Genomic DNA, 17,354 nt, shown 5'->3' with positions numbered 1-17,354 from the left:
GTCTACAACATTTGAAAGTATTAATAAAGAGAATTTTCATATCATTTCTTTGTATCTATTTCACGTTTTATGCATCAGATATATTGGGTATGAGGTTCACTTCTATTGCTTATATGATGCGCGAATACATATAACTGTTATTTCTAAGTGAATTCAAGTAAGAATATGTGTTTACGCGAAGATAATCAAGACCTGTTAATACAATAAGTAAGATACATGTTATAGTTTGGAAAAATAATGCAATTTGTTACCATAGTGGCGCGAAAGTATCTCAGCCCTTAGGTAGGGCTCCACGAAGGCCGATTATAACAAATCATGAAGATACTAAAGGTTAGAATAGTGCGTGAAGCAACCCACATGAAGGCATGCATAATTGGACTAAATTGACGTCATAGACATCTCAAGGGTGCAGAGACTTGGTTCTAGCATCCCCGTATACTGCTTTAGGAGAGACTTTAGTTCACGCTCCATGGACTGATGTCGAAAGGGTGAGTACTGTAGGGATTTGTTTGCCTAAATAACTATGAACCTGGGTCAGGCCCCCTCAAGCTAACAATTTGTACAAAGATCGATTCTCTATCACCAAAGATCTTCATATGAACCTTACAGAACTATGCCTCAAGGTATTATAGCTAAGCTTTGATTTGTTCCAAGTGATTATGTCTTTTCTTTGTATTGGAATTTTTCCTTCTCCTATACTCTTGAATTCATTTTACTTCTCATCCCAATCTTTTTTTCTTCCATACCAAGATGTATGTGAGGCTTTGTTCTCGATTTGTAATTCTGGCACCCACCACCATGTCAGGACTTTGCTACAATCCACACATACTCAATAAGGCTAGTAATGTATATGTATTTTTCTCTAGTTTTCATAAGGATGGGGTTTGTATTAGGGTTACATAAGTTATTATAGTGTATGAGCTCATACTCTTTGTCATTCCTTGGAAAGGTACCATGGTTGCCTCTAAAGGCCCCTGCATAAAAGAGAGGAATTTCCCTTATGAAGATTCCTCCAAGAAGGAGATCTATCCAGGTTATGAGGCTCCATTCAGGGTATATTTTTCCCTTACGTGTTATCCACTTTCCTAATTTACTTTTGTTTTAGTGTATGGATTTTGTTTTTTTGGTTTTAATGTTTTCCCCTTTGTGGCTACTATTGTTGGACTGTTTTCTAGGATGTTACAATCTCGTGTGGTTAGACCCCTATTCGTGTAGGTAATTTCAACTTGAATTAGTCAAGGTACTAATTCATTTGAGCTTAGTCTCGGAGTATCCACAATAGAAACCATATTTTTCAACATTTCAAATCCCAATAGGGATCCATCATCAGCACCAATCTCAATGATTGATTGGTCCCGATGATGGAACCCTATTGGGATTTGAAACATTGACAAATATGGCTTCTACTATGGATACTCTAAGACTAAGCTCAAAAGAAATGAACCACAATACTAGTTCATAATACATGTGTTTTGGTTTTACTTACATAGGAGCTTCTTCATTGCATTAAGGTTACTACCCACCCTTCATTTTACAGGTATTGCAATTTTTTACAAAGCTTATGTGAAGATATTCATTCAGAATTTGTAGACTTGATCTACATTCGTTAGTTTGTCTGTTAATCGCCCACTCTATTCTCTAGGTTGGTTACTTGAATTTATCTCTCTACTTCCACGGGATAGGTCGAAAATCAAGATTTTTTCCTCAATTAGATGGTGGTTTCTTTGACTTCAACAATTATAGCTCTTGTGGTGTTATATGAATGTGAACTAGAGTTAAGACCCTCAAACCCTTATCGATTATTTATATTTCTTTTTGTTAAGACATTTGAATCATCTACTATTGGTTGGTGTGGTTAATGGGGATTTTTCCTACAAGATGGAGTGTATACCTCCTTCCCATGGAAGTGTGGAACATGTTTTCTTATTAGTGCTTTTCTCCATCTCCTATTGCAATTTCAATTATTGTATATGATATTTGTTTTCCCCGACATGTAACTACATTCGTTCCAATGGAATTCATGCCTGAAAGTCCCTTACTTTCTTTTTCTATTTCACCTTCAGTAGCACCATACTTTTGAATTTAATTAATGTAAAATTCAACATTATTTCATATATTGAACTTATTATATCACTTTCTGTACTTTTTATTACTCACTATGTATGTCATTCGATTCATTTAATTGTTAGCTTTGTGTGTATATTGAATGTTAGATCTTTCTGCTGGATGGTAGCATTTGGGATTCCCATACATTCTCCAAGATTCTACTCCTTTCCTCGTCCACCACTGCGATGCTTGCTAATCAATCAAAATCTACCATCACCTTTGCTTGAACTTCCATCCATGAATCCCGATTTGCACATAAACTCTTTCCTTACTGTATCCACTCGTTGGACAGAGGTCTCAAATATTTGGGATTTTGGTTAAAACCTACCTGTCAGAAGATTGCAGATTGGGTCTAGCTTGTTAGAAAACTAGAGAAGAGACTGTCCATATGGAGTCATAGATATTTATCCAGGGCGGGTAGGCTTTTCCTTATCAAATTAGTCCTGGAGGCTACCCGAGTTTTCTGGATGGCAATTGCATGGATCCCTAGGAATATCCTATCTTGTCTGTAGCAACTGTACAACTGATATCTATGGAACGGGAATCAAGACAAAAAATCTTTGCCTAGATTAGTTGGAAGAAGATTGCATTGCCAAAGAAGTGGGGAGGATGGGGTTTAAAAGATCTCCCTCTATTTACGCAAACCCTTGCTACAAAAATGCACTAGACCCTGCTGACTGGTCAAAATCTATGACCCATATCTCATATCATAAATACATCTAGCCACAAAATATTATGGATTGGGTTCGACTACCTACCTGGCCGACAGCAGGCATCTCATCCATGTGGAAGGCACTGCTTCATTCCCTTCCTCATATTAGAGACAATCTGGTGTGGAGAATTAATGATGGTTCACTAGCTCAGATTGGCCTAGATCCTTAGATTGGAGGTGGAGGTAGACATCTACTTTCTAGAGACCTCATACAATATCTCCACTCTCATGAGATCAGGGTTACTTCACACTTTGCAGATCTACAAAACACAGGCATTTTTGCACAAGCATGGAAATCTACTCGTCTACTTAATCTACCCCCTCGATGGCACCAGGAATGGCACGATTATATATCTGCACTAATCGAATCTCACATTAGGATAAAAGAGGGCCTAAACAAACTAATATGGTGTGAGGCAGAGAATGGCATATACTCTCCAAATTCAGGATATATTTCCTTGGTTCAACACAAAAGGCCAGAACAACTTCCAAGTTGCTGGAGAATCATTTGGAAACTCACAGCACTGTCGTGCATCATATTATTCTCCTTGTTTATTCTCAAAGATAAAGTACCCACAAGGGAACATCTTCTTCACAGATCTTTTCATCGGCCAACCTGGTGTATTATATGCAAATGTTCATCCAAATTGACTGATCACCTCTTTCTGCATTGCATCTCCCTACACTCTCTTTGGCAAACCTTATCCTCCACTATTTGATTTACTGGGCAATGGGCTAGCAATGATCTTGGCAGTGCTTGGGATGACTGGTCTAATAGACATAAGGGATCCAAACTACAGTGCCTTCCCTTGATTGTCAGTTGATATATCTGGCTGGCCCGTAATCGTTTCATATTTGATAACATACCAGTGTGTTGGCCTCACATTGCGGCTGGTATAATCTCAGCTTGTAATGAATTGCCCAACCCTCTGCCAACCAGAGAGCGCACACCACATGCCACTCCTATCATTGACAAAAGCACCCCTTGGGCTTTCTTCGATGTCGCTGCTAATCAATGAGGCTGTGGTGGAGGTTTCATTCTTTATATCAGTGACCATCACTTCTTCAAAGTCAAGATGGGTTTCGGTGTTGGAACAAATAATTTCGCGGAGCTCATTACCCTCCGCCACTTACTTCATTTCTACCTCGGGCACCATTGCATCAATTTAAATATTTTTGGGGGCTCAAAGATCATCATAAACTGGTTCAATGGAATTACTTCATGTCACATACACACACTTAGTAATATATTGAAGGAAGTTAATATATTCAAGGCTGAATTTAACAATATCTCTTGCAATCATATCTACAGTGAGCATAATTGCAGTGCTGACCAACTATCCAAGGAGGCCTCGACATTACCCAAAGGAGAGTGGTTGATACAAGAGCAAAGGGGGACAAATGAATACCACTATTTTCATCTGCCATATATAAACCAACATTACTAGAGGGACATAGGCCCCTGATCACTATCTGTTTTTGTTAAATACTGTAAAAAACATGAAAAATTTTGCTAATGTACATAGACATATATAATAGTTCTTCTATTCTGAAAGGGCCCTGCGTGGCTTATGTATAGGCATATACGGGCATATAAAAGTTTTTCACAACTCATATTATGGCAGATCGCCCTGCGTGGTGTATGTGGACAATTCTTAGGTTACTTTTTTGTGCCAGCCTATGGTGACTCAGTTACAACATATGCAACAACATCTACAATATGTAATTTTTCTATGAATTAATGAAAAATTGTAGATTTTTCCAGTGGAAAAAATTGAATGTTAGATCTATTCATATGCATATTTCCAGTAGATATATGAATGATTGGTCGAGTTCATTATTTAAGTAGTTAAGAGGAAAATTGGTAATAGATAAAATACCATGAATTTTGTAATGTTTGTTTGGAATACTTTTCCTCACGACAAACAAGACTTTTCCTTTATTTATATATATATGTCTCTTTCATACAGTATCCTCCATGACACTTGATCTAAGCCTATCAAGTTTTTTTTAAATGTGATAATAGACATTTTTAACTCAGCATAATATAAGTGATCACTATTTCCATAATTCTCATCACCTAACTCTAACTCTCGAAGAGATATTTCAGCTTTTCCCTACACTTGAAGGTATAATGAATGAACGGGTGTCATGTTATATACTCTTAGATGAATGAGACTCTATTCTTATTAAAGGCTGTTAATTATACGCTAATTGCTACAACTCATATTCGAGAATTCCAATAAAACTATACTTAGGAATAAGAGCTTATTTTCATTTCTTCACTTTACAAATTGAATGCATCTAAGAATTGTTCACTAAAATTTAGTCTACTCTATTCTCATTAATTGATGATAAATGTTTCTTCTATACTCATGATGGTATCACACCCATAGGTGCACAAGGATATAATTTTTGATGTGCTATTTACTTATGGAATGAAAACTATGGCCTACTTACTATTTGATATGATTTCTTTATTTTTTGAAAATATAACCATAAATAATCATATTCATTCATCTTATGGTCTTCGAGAATCCAAATTATCCCACTCAAACATAAGCATTGTCTGCTTGCTTCAAAACGGTATATATATATATTAAATTCAAGAATACCACAGTAATAGTATTATTACAACAATTTCAACTCAAATATAATACCATCGAGTCCTTTTTACTATGTTAACACAATATAATTTCTATAGGAATTTCAATTGAAATTTATCACTACATCCACAATGATAATATTTCTATAAAAAATATCAAAAATTAACAAATAGTATAATAGTTCATGAAAACAATAATATTAACAAAACATAACACAATTAATTCAAATGAGGATGGCCAACATGCATTCACCTATGAATTTGAACACTGCCACCTAACCTAGAACTCGTTTCCTCTAGTTCACCCACGAGTTGAGAATGCTTTCCATTTGGATTCAACAACCCCGTGTTGATCCATTTCACATGTATTTAATGCATTTCTTTCAAGATAGATTTTCTTTCAGTAGCATCACACTTTTGTATAATTCCTTATCCACTTGCCTAGGCTTTTCCATAAAAGGCCGCCTTTCTTTCACACTAAGCTTTTATGTTTTTCCAAGTTTAGAATCTTTCCCTGGCTAAACAACTTAATGGATCTTTCTTTCCCATCCATTAAGCTTTTCTATAATTTCATCTAGAATCTTGTCGTGAAGGCATGGTAAGCATCTCATTTCTAAGTGTCTCAATGTTGGGTACATACATCCTATTTATTTATTTGTAATTATCCTTTTACAAAATTATTCATATATATATATATATATATATATACCATGATTTTTCTACCCTAACCCAATCTAACCAAATAATATTATTGCAAGGAGGGATATTACACACCTAAACATCATGTGAGGATGAAAAAGTGTTTAAGGAAATATAACCTTTAATCCAATCTATAATAGCTTTTGAAACCCCTATTACTTGTAAATTTAGATTGCAAAAGTATCATAATTAAAATGGCTAACATAAACAACTCATTTATATTATTGTAATATTTGTTAGGTAGTGATATGTTTATTCTTAGACTAACTTAGTCATTCACTTTAGTCATTTTAGTTGGGTCACTTAACATTTCTCACTTTTAGTAGTATTTCACTTGGAAAAGTTGTGATGACTAAAAGAATATTCTAGGGAAATTGGGGCATCTTGTGCATTAAAATACTTGTCTTTCAATAATTCCCTAAGGCTTATCCCCTACTCTCAAACACAGAAGGATATTTGATGTCACGCTTCGTGGTGGAACACTCTTTGAAGACCCCAAATATTGAGGTGAATGAGGTCATTAACAAGATAATGATGATAAAATATAAGAGGTATGAGATTATATTTTAGTTCAATGGTGTTTGGGCCTTCACATTGGTCCTCTAGGAGTGGATTTACCGGAAATGGTCAATGAATATAGAGTTGTTATTTTTCTCGAAAGGAGATTTCATGGTTTTCCTTAACAGAACCTATTCTTGGGGTCATGTTGGTGTTTTGATTCAACCATGGTTTTCAGAGTTCAACACTCTCACCATGAAGTCTCTATTGGATCCTATTTTGGTTAGGCTCCCAAACCTACCTCTTCAATGTAGTTATTTTAGGACCATAGAATCCATAAGTGACTCTATTAGTAGTTTCTTAAAAATTATACAATGATAGATTGTTAAAGGGTTTTTCCTCTTTCATTCACATGTGTGTGGAAGTGGACCTAAGTGAACGATTATGAGAATAAATCATCCTCAAGTGGGAAGGTGAGTATAGCTAACCAGCTAATTATGAAACATGGATTTTACATATAAAATTTTCTAGCAACTCAACGACCTTCAAAATACATGCCCCTCTTCAAAAGGGGTGTTTATCAACCAAACATCAAAGCGTGAAGGTCATGGATGGAGAGACCCGAAAGCATCATCAAGTAACAAGAATTCTCCATGCCATAAAAAGAAATCCCAACAATAGAGTACATCTCCCCATAAGTCAACTTCTAAGGATCGAGGTCAACCCTTGGTGGCACTGTCTCAACCCTCACTACAGGAAAACCTACAATGAAAGAAAAGTGAAAGATCACATCCTATAATTGTGCCTGCCACTTATGTGAAAAGGTGTAACCATGATTTTGACAATTCATATAGTGAGAAGGAACTGTCAAATCTCAATAAGTTGGTTGCTATGGATCTTTCTTAAAAAATGATTAAATGGCACTATGAGTAGCTCAGGTTGATAACATTGTAGTGTGCATAGATGTTCACATGAGAAAAGGGAAAAAATAAAAACTTGGAATGATTATGGTAATTAAAACCACGAAAATAGAAAATGTACACGCCTTATGATGCAATATGCCTTTTAAGAATTGATAAAATTTAATTTACAAAAAAATATTTTAAACTCTGGAATTAATATTATAAACCCAATGATGATAAACAAAATTATTATATTATAAATTCTACGATTAATATTACAAAACCTAATATTACTATATTAAACCCTACGTTTATTATATTAAACCCTTAGATTATAAACCCTCATATTCTATACCCTAAGATTAATTTATTCAGCCTGCTATTTAATATATTAAATCTAAAATTAATATTATAAATAATAAAATTATAAAACTCAATATTAATGTATTAATATTATAATAAGCTAACATTATAAAACCTAATATTGTAAACTCTAAGATTATAAACCCTAATTTAATATGTTAAACCTGAAATTTAACTTTATTAACTAAAATTAACTTTATAAGTATTAAGAATTAACTTTATTAATGTATAAATCCTAAAATTATTTTCATAAACTCATATATTATAATAATTTATAGAACACATTTATAAAATCAAATGTATAAACCTGTAGATTATAATACATCTACCAACTCCAAAAGAATTATTGAGCTCATAATGAATATCCACTCCCTGAAGAATTGACATCTCTCATAATTTTTAAGTGTACACACGCTCTCATATGGATGCCCAATTGTATTCCTCATAAATATATTTTAATGTTTGGAACAACTTTGTGATGATACAACCTTGAATGTTAGAAAATATTCCTTCTTTCTAGCATGGTGGGAAAATGAATAAACTAAAATTGTATACGATTCAATTTGTGGAATTAATTCCAAAAAATAGGAAACACTAAGTTAAAAATTCAAATTCAAAAGTAATTAACCTTTTGACTTTTTAAGTGATCTCATTAGTAATAGCAAATTCCAAGTCTCCACATTGCAATGTTGAAATCCCAGCTCATAGACAATTAGTGATCATCCCAACAACATCACTGTCAATTCCATTGTAATTAGGCATTCTGATTTGTTCGACTTTTCCTCAGTATTTTTTTTTGTAAATTGTACCCTTTAGTCAACTGCACAACCACATCGGAGTTTAGAAACTGCTGTCCCTGTGCATTGACAAAATTTTGTTTTAGTTTGCAAAGTTTAAGCTTCACCGGAAAAAGTTTAATGCATACATCGGAGTTTAAAAACTGCTGTCCCTGTGCATTGACAAAATTTTGTTTTAGTTTGCAAAGTTTAAGCTTCACCGGAAAAAGTTTAATGCATGGAATGATAAGTTGAAAAAGACAATTATAATCTTGTAAAAATGAAATGCATCTTACATATACCAAAAAAATGTGTTCCAATGATGGGAGAAGATTATTGATAATAGCTTTTATTAGTATTTTGTTTCAATTAATTAAGAATATATTAGATTTGATTCTAATTAGTTAGGAATATGTAACTTTTACGCATGGTTTTTAATCAGTTTAATGTAATTTGATGGCAGGAGTTTAATGTAATTTGATGGTAGGAAAAAACAATGTCCATAAAAATTCTAAATGAAATAAAACTCATATTAATATAACATAAACAAAAAAAAGTGAGCTAGCATAAATTATCTGGCCATAGTTTCAAATATCTATAACAATTAAAACTTACAACATCACAATTCTAACTCAATAAAAAATTATAAAATAACTCAAATAAGATAAACATCACAATTCTAACTCAATAAAAAATTATAAAATAACTCAAATGAGATAAAAGAAAGAAAACTTACAAATTAGAATGCCATTTTAAATGAATTTTTGACTTAACTAACTAGTTGATATCCAACACAACAATATCTGGAGAGAAAGGAGCATCACCGGCTGCAATTTCATAAAAAAATTAAAAATAACAAAAATATCCAATACGACAATATTGAGAGAGAAAAGAGCATCACACCAACTATAATTTAATTAAAAAAAAAAAAAAAATCCAATGAAACAAAAAAAGGAAACTTAAGTGTATGAAAAAATAAACCAGAACTCATTATTTTCATATATGATTTTAGTATAGCCATAATACTCTAAACTATACAAAGTTAAAACCAATTAATTCCTTAGCATAAAACGCTTAACCATGTGCACATGCAAATCGTAGATATAGGATACAAGAGATAAAGGAGGCGAAACCCTCGCTATCATAGAAAGATACGAAACCTGGATATAGGATAGAAGAGATAAAGGAAGGCCAAACCCTCGCTATAATAGAAAGATACGAAACCTGGATATAAGATAAAAAATAAAGATGGGAACCATAGCTATGAGATAAAGACGGGGAAATCGAAAATCTTGTATCCATCTCATTGGTAAAAATACTAGCAAAAATATTTATAAAAAGTTATGAACTACAGTTCAAATTGATGTGGCTATAACTACTTTATAGAACTAAGAATATGTAATCCTAAAATTTAAATCATGCGTTTTTGGAAGAACTAAAAATATATAACTATAAAATTTTATATCAAATTCTTTTGGAAAAAAAATAAAAAATCATAACACTTACCTACCGGCAAAAGCTACATTGCACTAATTTGCATTTCCATCCCTACATGCTCTACATCCCAATCCAAGTTCTGGCATCAATACCATTATAATGATTCCACCAAAAAAAAAGCCACTTTCATTTTAATGAAGATATTATTATAATGATTAAAAAAAAAACCACTTTCATTTTTATGAAGATATTTTATATAACAATTCAAACAACCTACAAATACAGATCTCGATATTTTATATAACAATTCAAACAACCTACAAATACAGATCTCCTCGCACTTGGTCATGGTCATCCTTGCCACTCCCTTAGCTATAATTTTTTTTGGATAGTTTACTTATTTTCTTCCCACGCACTCCTCTTTCATCTTAATAAAACAAATCTCACACAGAAGTGAATACAAATGGAAGATGGGAAGACTAAAGAGGAAAACAGAAAACAATATAAAAGGTAAAATGTATTAAAACAAAATCAAAGAAACACGAATAACAGAGGAATGGCCCTGCAAAACACATGAAAAAAATTTCCAATACGCATCTGGTGTCTCCCTAAATCAACGTCTATCCTCTCCAATTTCCGCAAACCTATTCTCTTCCTCCTCTAGTTATGACTTTACCTTCCTATGTATCTAAATATTATCGCCCGAATGCCTATGTTAAAATATGATCGACTATAGCACCGAAAACCGGCTTGTAGCACCTACAGCTTTGATATAAACAAGGTCCCTGTAGCTCTCCAACCAAAAGGATCACCGCCAACGAGATTTTTAGAACTCTTGGGTTCAGCATTTGAAGATGTTGGAATTGAAGAATTTGGTCCTCATGAAGACCATCGAATTGAATGGGTGTACATTGAGCATTGGTAGCGCGCACACGGTGTAGTGAAAGGATCCATTGCCCACACATCCAAACTGACGATCGATCACCTAGACATCCACGCAGAGCGTTGAGGATACCCAATGGATGGCAGATGGAGGAGGAAAATAACAATTATTAAATTACACCGTGTAATGTGCAAGATGATAAGCCCCAATGAAATCAAAGCTTTGCATTACTTTTTGAGATAAAGAATATTTAGATGAAATCTAATTCATGAATTTCCTTCCGTATTAAGTAGAGATGGGAGGATTAAATTCATTGAGTTCAAATTTTTTTTGGTTTAAAGTGTAAGATATAATTTATTATTTATTATTTTTAAATTATATTTGTAAATGGTAAATAGATTATATATATGAACTAAGTTGTATTATTTTTATATAGTATATTAAAATACTTTATTTTAATAATTGTTTTTATATATAGATATATATGAAGTTGATATGACCCAAATTACTTAAGATAGACAATAGTTTATTTAAATTTCTTGTTTAAATATTTTTGAAAAATAAACATTTTATTGATACATTTTTTACTTTTAATTATTTTACAACATATTCATTTTTTAATAGCTTACATTATTTTTCTATTTAGAATGACTCATCCACCTATAAACATAAAAATATAAATATCTTGATTAAAAACTTTAAAATATATAAAAATACGATAAATTAATTTATATATTTATATATATACTGATACATAACAAATGCACCCATATACCATATTAGTAATGAATAATGTAATTTAAAATTAATTAATTTATTTTTCATTCTAGTAAACAAATTATGAACTTTATCCAACCTTCAATTTAATTATTTTGGAGTATTTTCATCTTCTTTCCTAATTTCCATATAATAATGTTTAATCACTATTTCTTTTCTACACATTTTCAAGATACTTTCTATTATATGAGCATTGATGAGTTAAAAATGTATTTATTTTATCCTTTTAAATTTATATTGAATTTATTGCAATTCAAATTTTATTAATAATTTATTATATTTATACAAATTTTATTAATAATTTATTATATTTTGTATAAATTATAGCTATTATTCTCAACCAACTAATAACTACATAAATATCTAGATTTCCAATACAAATGATATACATTGGAATTTCCAAATTATATTCTTTCATATTTAATTTAATGTTGCAATACTTACCCACCAAATTAAGAATGTCACCATATTAATACTCTCTTCATTAATAACCAAAAATTCAAATTTTTTCATTATATATACAAAACAATTAAGATACTCTACCAATTTTTTTAGCAAGAGTATTATGGGTACTTATTAATTCAATAAGATTTCTTTTTTCTTCTTAATGTAACCTACAATATTTAGGGTTTCAGATGAAAACAATGCTAATCCATGGACATATATTTTACACTTATCTAAATCAATAACATTCTTTCGATGGGTTGTACTTGTTGTTTAACTAGTTTATTTTGTAGTGAGTACTATGAGTTGACTTCTTTGTTGTCTGTGATATTGTTTATTTTTGGTATATTAAATCCAATCTTTTAAGATTTAGAATGTTCAATATATATATAATATACTTAATCAAATATTTCCATAAAAATAGTGTATTTTTACATATTTTGAGACTATGTAATTTATTCTAATTTCTATTTTTTTTTTTTCTTATATGTTTTCTATTAAACCTAACATAAAAAATACTAATTAAAATAACCCAAAAAAATTTAAATAAATAAATAAATAATATTTAATTAATTCTAATCTCACAAAATGAAATCACACCAAATCACTATAAATATGTTTTTGCAAATAATATTATACTTTTTACTCTAACGTATTTACTAGTTAATAAATAGATTTAAATGTTTTTGTTTCCTTCTTTACTCTGACGTCATACGAAAGCCCTAAACATCAAACGGTATTTAGGAGAATAAATAAACATTATATTAAAACTGGAATACTAAAAATTAGTATCTAAATGGTTTTGTTTACTTCTTTGTATTGATGTCATACGAAAACCCTAAAAATTAAACGATGTTTACAGGAAGAAATAAGCCCTATATTAAAAATGTCATACCAAAACCGTAAATATCAAACGGTGTTCAGGGGAAGAAATAAACATTATATTAAAACTGGAATATTAAAAATTAGTATTTAAATGATTTTGTTTACTTCTTTGTATGATTTCCATAAGAAAAAGCTAAACATTAAATTTTGTTTACAGGGAAGAAATAAACCTTATATTAAAACTCAAATATTATAAATATTTTGAGATAATATGAAGACATTACACTACAGAGTGAGGAACACTTGAGTGAGGAACACTTGAGATAAATATACCATTTGATCAAAGCTCTCAGTAAAATATATGTTATTGAGTCAAATAGAGGCAGAAAAATACCCGGAATCTGAAAACTTGATCTCGCCACCGTTCTAAGATCGTGTATTATGTTGACGGCCATCAATGAATTTCTTCTACGCATCCTTTCCCGGGGCTTGCAGAAGAGAGATCATAATCTGCCTTGCAATGAGCAGGAAGGAGATCATAACCAGGAGAGCCATTGTAGCGCTCTTCATTGCTCTTATTGCTGTTTTATTGCTGCACTTGATCATCTCCATGGCTGTGATTAGATTTAAAATTTCAACGTTTATCATCTCTTTGGTGGCACTGCGTCCTCCACATGACAGCAGGTGGCGTGCAAGCTGGAGCCATCGTCGAGAAGAGCATTGCTAATGGCCTGAATGTCCTGTGGATTGTCGAGGGCTATAAACAGGTTATTCTTCAGCCCAGCAATGACCAGGAAGGAGGTCATAAATATACCATTTGATCAAAGCTTTCAGTAAAATATATGTTATTGAGTCAAATAGAGGCAGAAAAATACCCGGAATCTCAAAAGTTGCCCTCGCCACCGTTCTAAGATCGTGGATTATGTGGACGCCCAACAATGAATTTGCTCTACGCATCCTTTCCCGGGGCTTGCAGAAGAGAGATCATAATCTGCCTTGCAATGAGCAGGAAGGAGATCATAACCAGGAGAGCCATTGTAGCGCTCTTCATCATAAAGCTGAGTGTTAGCAAACAATCGATACGATATCAGATCGAAGTTCTGTTAACACAAACGATATGATATCTAAAGGATATCATTCAGTATGGGAATGCGAGAACTCTGATAGATGGAAGACTTAGACGGTGAAATGTAAAATATACGTAAGGAATGCGAATACTTATAAGAGGAATATGAAGAGTGAACTGTTCATTCGCCGCCGTGTTGATTGTTATGTTTCGTCGAGTTGGCGGGACCCGTGGAGAGGGGCCCTAATGGGAAAGCCTACTGTGGTCCCAATCCTTTATGACTTTGAATCAAATCCGATGGCTACAGGAGGGTATTGACCCGCCCGTAACTACCTTGGCTAAATACATGTGCGTTTGTAAAACGCACTTTGTTGTTGATGCGCGACAGCTGATGCTGAACTTGATTGTTGATTCCAAAATACTTTATATCCGCTTGATCGCAAAAGATGCAAATTTCAAATGAAGGTCTTATTAAAAGGAAAAGGACTCCTCTTTCTACACGACCTCCCTCTCTGCATAGTAGATATGGAAGCAAAAGGACTCCTCTTTCGACACGACCTCCATCCACGGATGCAATACTTCAAAATAGACCATGGAATAATTTCCAACTTTATAGCATTATATATGCTATCTGATATGCAAAGGGAATAGTCATGGAGTACTCTCTCCATTCTGGCACTCTCTCTACCTGTTCTCACTGTTCTCACTCAGAGGGAGATGACTATTCCCCTGGCATGTCAGACACTCTCCCTTACCCTCTCTCCACTTGCTTTCACTCAGAAGGCGATGGCTATTCCCCTCTGTCATAATGCTATGGAGGTGGAAAAATGAAAAGCCGAAAAGCCTTTGAATAATTGTATTCTGTGGTGGAAAAAAAGAACCACCCGTTTCACATCTAATTCAACATCATTATCAACGTTACAGCGTTTTTCATTGATTTGATTTTAGACATTGTCTCGAAAACTAAAACAGAGAATGTTATCAATTCATTTCGTACAGGGATTGTGTCCGAGACTTCTAACTTTGGCTTTGAAAGGCCTGTCTATCAAGTTTTAACGCATGCAGGCCGGGCCTAATGTCAAGGAGTGCGACCGCACCCACAAGCCAGCACGGGTCTTCCCGGTACCTGTGATTTAAAAAGCCTATACATGGACATATATTTTGCACTTATCTAAATCAATAACATACACAATTTCAGCCACTCATTATTATTATTTTAAGTAGCTGGTTATCATTATTTTAAGTAGACAAATTCCGTCCTATCTCTTTGTGTAGATGCTCAAGCGGAAATTTTTTACTCTTCTACATTTATTCCTTTTTCGCCATTTTTTATTACAATTATAAGATATTCCTTTTTATCTTTTTTCTTACATTTTATTATGTGATATTTTAAAATGTGGAGGTAGAATTCTCTTATGAATCCCAATATGATATTTCTTCCAACATGTGCTCAAATGGAACGGTTGTGTGTATCATTATTCCTAGTTTGATTATGTTGAGCAAAGTACGTAACTTTTATAATATTTTCTTGATGTGTTACAAAAACCTCATGTTTAATGTCTTCTTTTATTTTTATGTAAGCTTTCAATGAATATTCATCACTTCTATGATCCATCTTTGTGGCTAATATTTAAAATTGTAACTTATATTTTTTTAGCATCGATTGAGTGATTGATTCTTGTGAATTAAGTGAAATAATTTTATAATATTTTTTTGAATTTCTTTAAAATAATTCTTAAGTATAATAATAATAATATAAGAAAATCAAAATTTCTTATACTTTCACATTTATTTAATTGTTTCAATATGTTACTACTTCATTCTTTATATGTGGTTATAGGAATCTTTGCATTATGTTCCATCTACATAAATTTTACACAATGGTTATAAAAACAAGGATCAACAACAATGTTTGATTTTTAACTTGATATCAAACATTTAGAGTGACTTGTGACTATTTTATGAGGTTTCTCATACATATAAGACATTTGCATACATTACAGAAAGGTTTCAACCTTTTGTTTTCTATTCACATAGTGAAATCTTAGATTCACTCTAAGTCTGCATAGGCTTCTACAGACTTATTATAATTCTTTTCCAACTTTTGCAATTGTAATATGAAGAATGACATCTTTATATATTTTGCTCATTTTTCCCTTAAGGAAATATCACCTTTTTCATTCTATTTCTCTCCTACAATAAATATTAATTGTGTTTGCAAAAATTTCTTCTCCTATAATTATATTTTATATTTTATCTCACCCTTAAGACAAGAATGGTATCATTATTATGACAAATTTACACATAAATCTATCATTATATTTAATATTCATAGAAAACTAAAACCATGCTTAATTATATATTACATAGATACCTTTGGAATTATTCATTCACACAAAGACAATTATAAGCATATTGATGCTTCCATTTAATTCCATTTATCAAAAGTTTGTACATAGAATCTAATTCAAAAAAATTTGGTCTTCTTCATAACTATGCTTGATTTCACATTCATTTCGACATGAGCTTTTCCCTTAGTCTTCCAATGATAAATGAAATATAGAACAAATCATATTTTTAGAGATCCTAAGATTGCTCTATTATTTATTGTTTAAACATTTCATTAGTTTCCACTTAGATTTTCTTTTTTTATTATGGAAAAAGTCACTAGTATCTATAGTTTTTCTAGAACTTTTCTATAATAACTAAAAGAATCTAATAATATTTACAAGTAAGGAATTATAGTTCCTTCTAATATGCCAATACGCCCTATTTGAAACTTTTCTTTATAAAAGGTTTAATTTATAAAAATGACTTAAAAATTGCAATGCTCCTACATCAGAATCCCAAGGTAGAAAATGTATGACCTCCTCATCATAAATCTATGATGAACCAATGCTCCTACATTTTGGATCTTGTTCTATAGTTTTTCATACATTCTTCCTTCAAAATATTTCACAACTAAGTAGACTGAATGGTACTGCCAAGGGTTTGCTTCCTTTCACTATATGCTCTTTTGGGATTCTTCTTCATAAGTTCCAATAGCTCATTTATCTTAATTTTCAACTCATCCATTTGATTATGAATGCTTCCCATTTGTGACTAGATCTTCCAATAGCTCATTTATCTTAATTTTCAACTCATCCATTTGTTTATAAATTCTTCCCATTTGTGACTAGATCTTCTAAGGCATAAAAGTATCATAATTGTTATCCCGCTCTAATTCAGCATACATCTTCTATCAAATTCTTAGTAAATTTA

This window comes from Pinus tabuliformis, chromosome 8 (genome assembly GCF_031772625.1).
Source record: "Pinus tabuliformis cultivar Carrire ecotype Pingquan chromosome 8, CPIR1, whole genome shotgun sequence".
Lineage (NCBI taxonomy): Eukaryota > Viridiplantae > Streptophyta > Pinopsida > Pinales > Pinaceae > Pinus > Pinus tabuliformis.
This window is presented reverse-complemented; position numbering follows the sequence as displayed.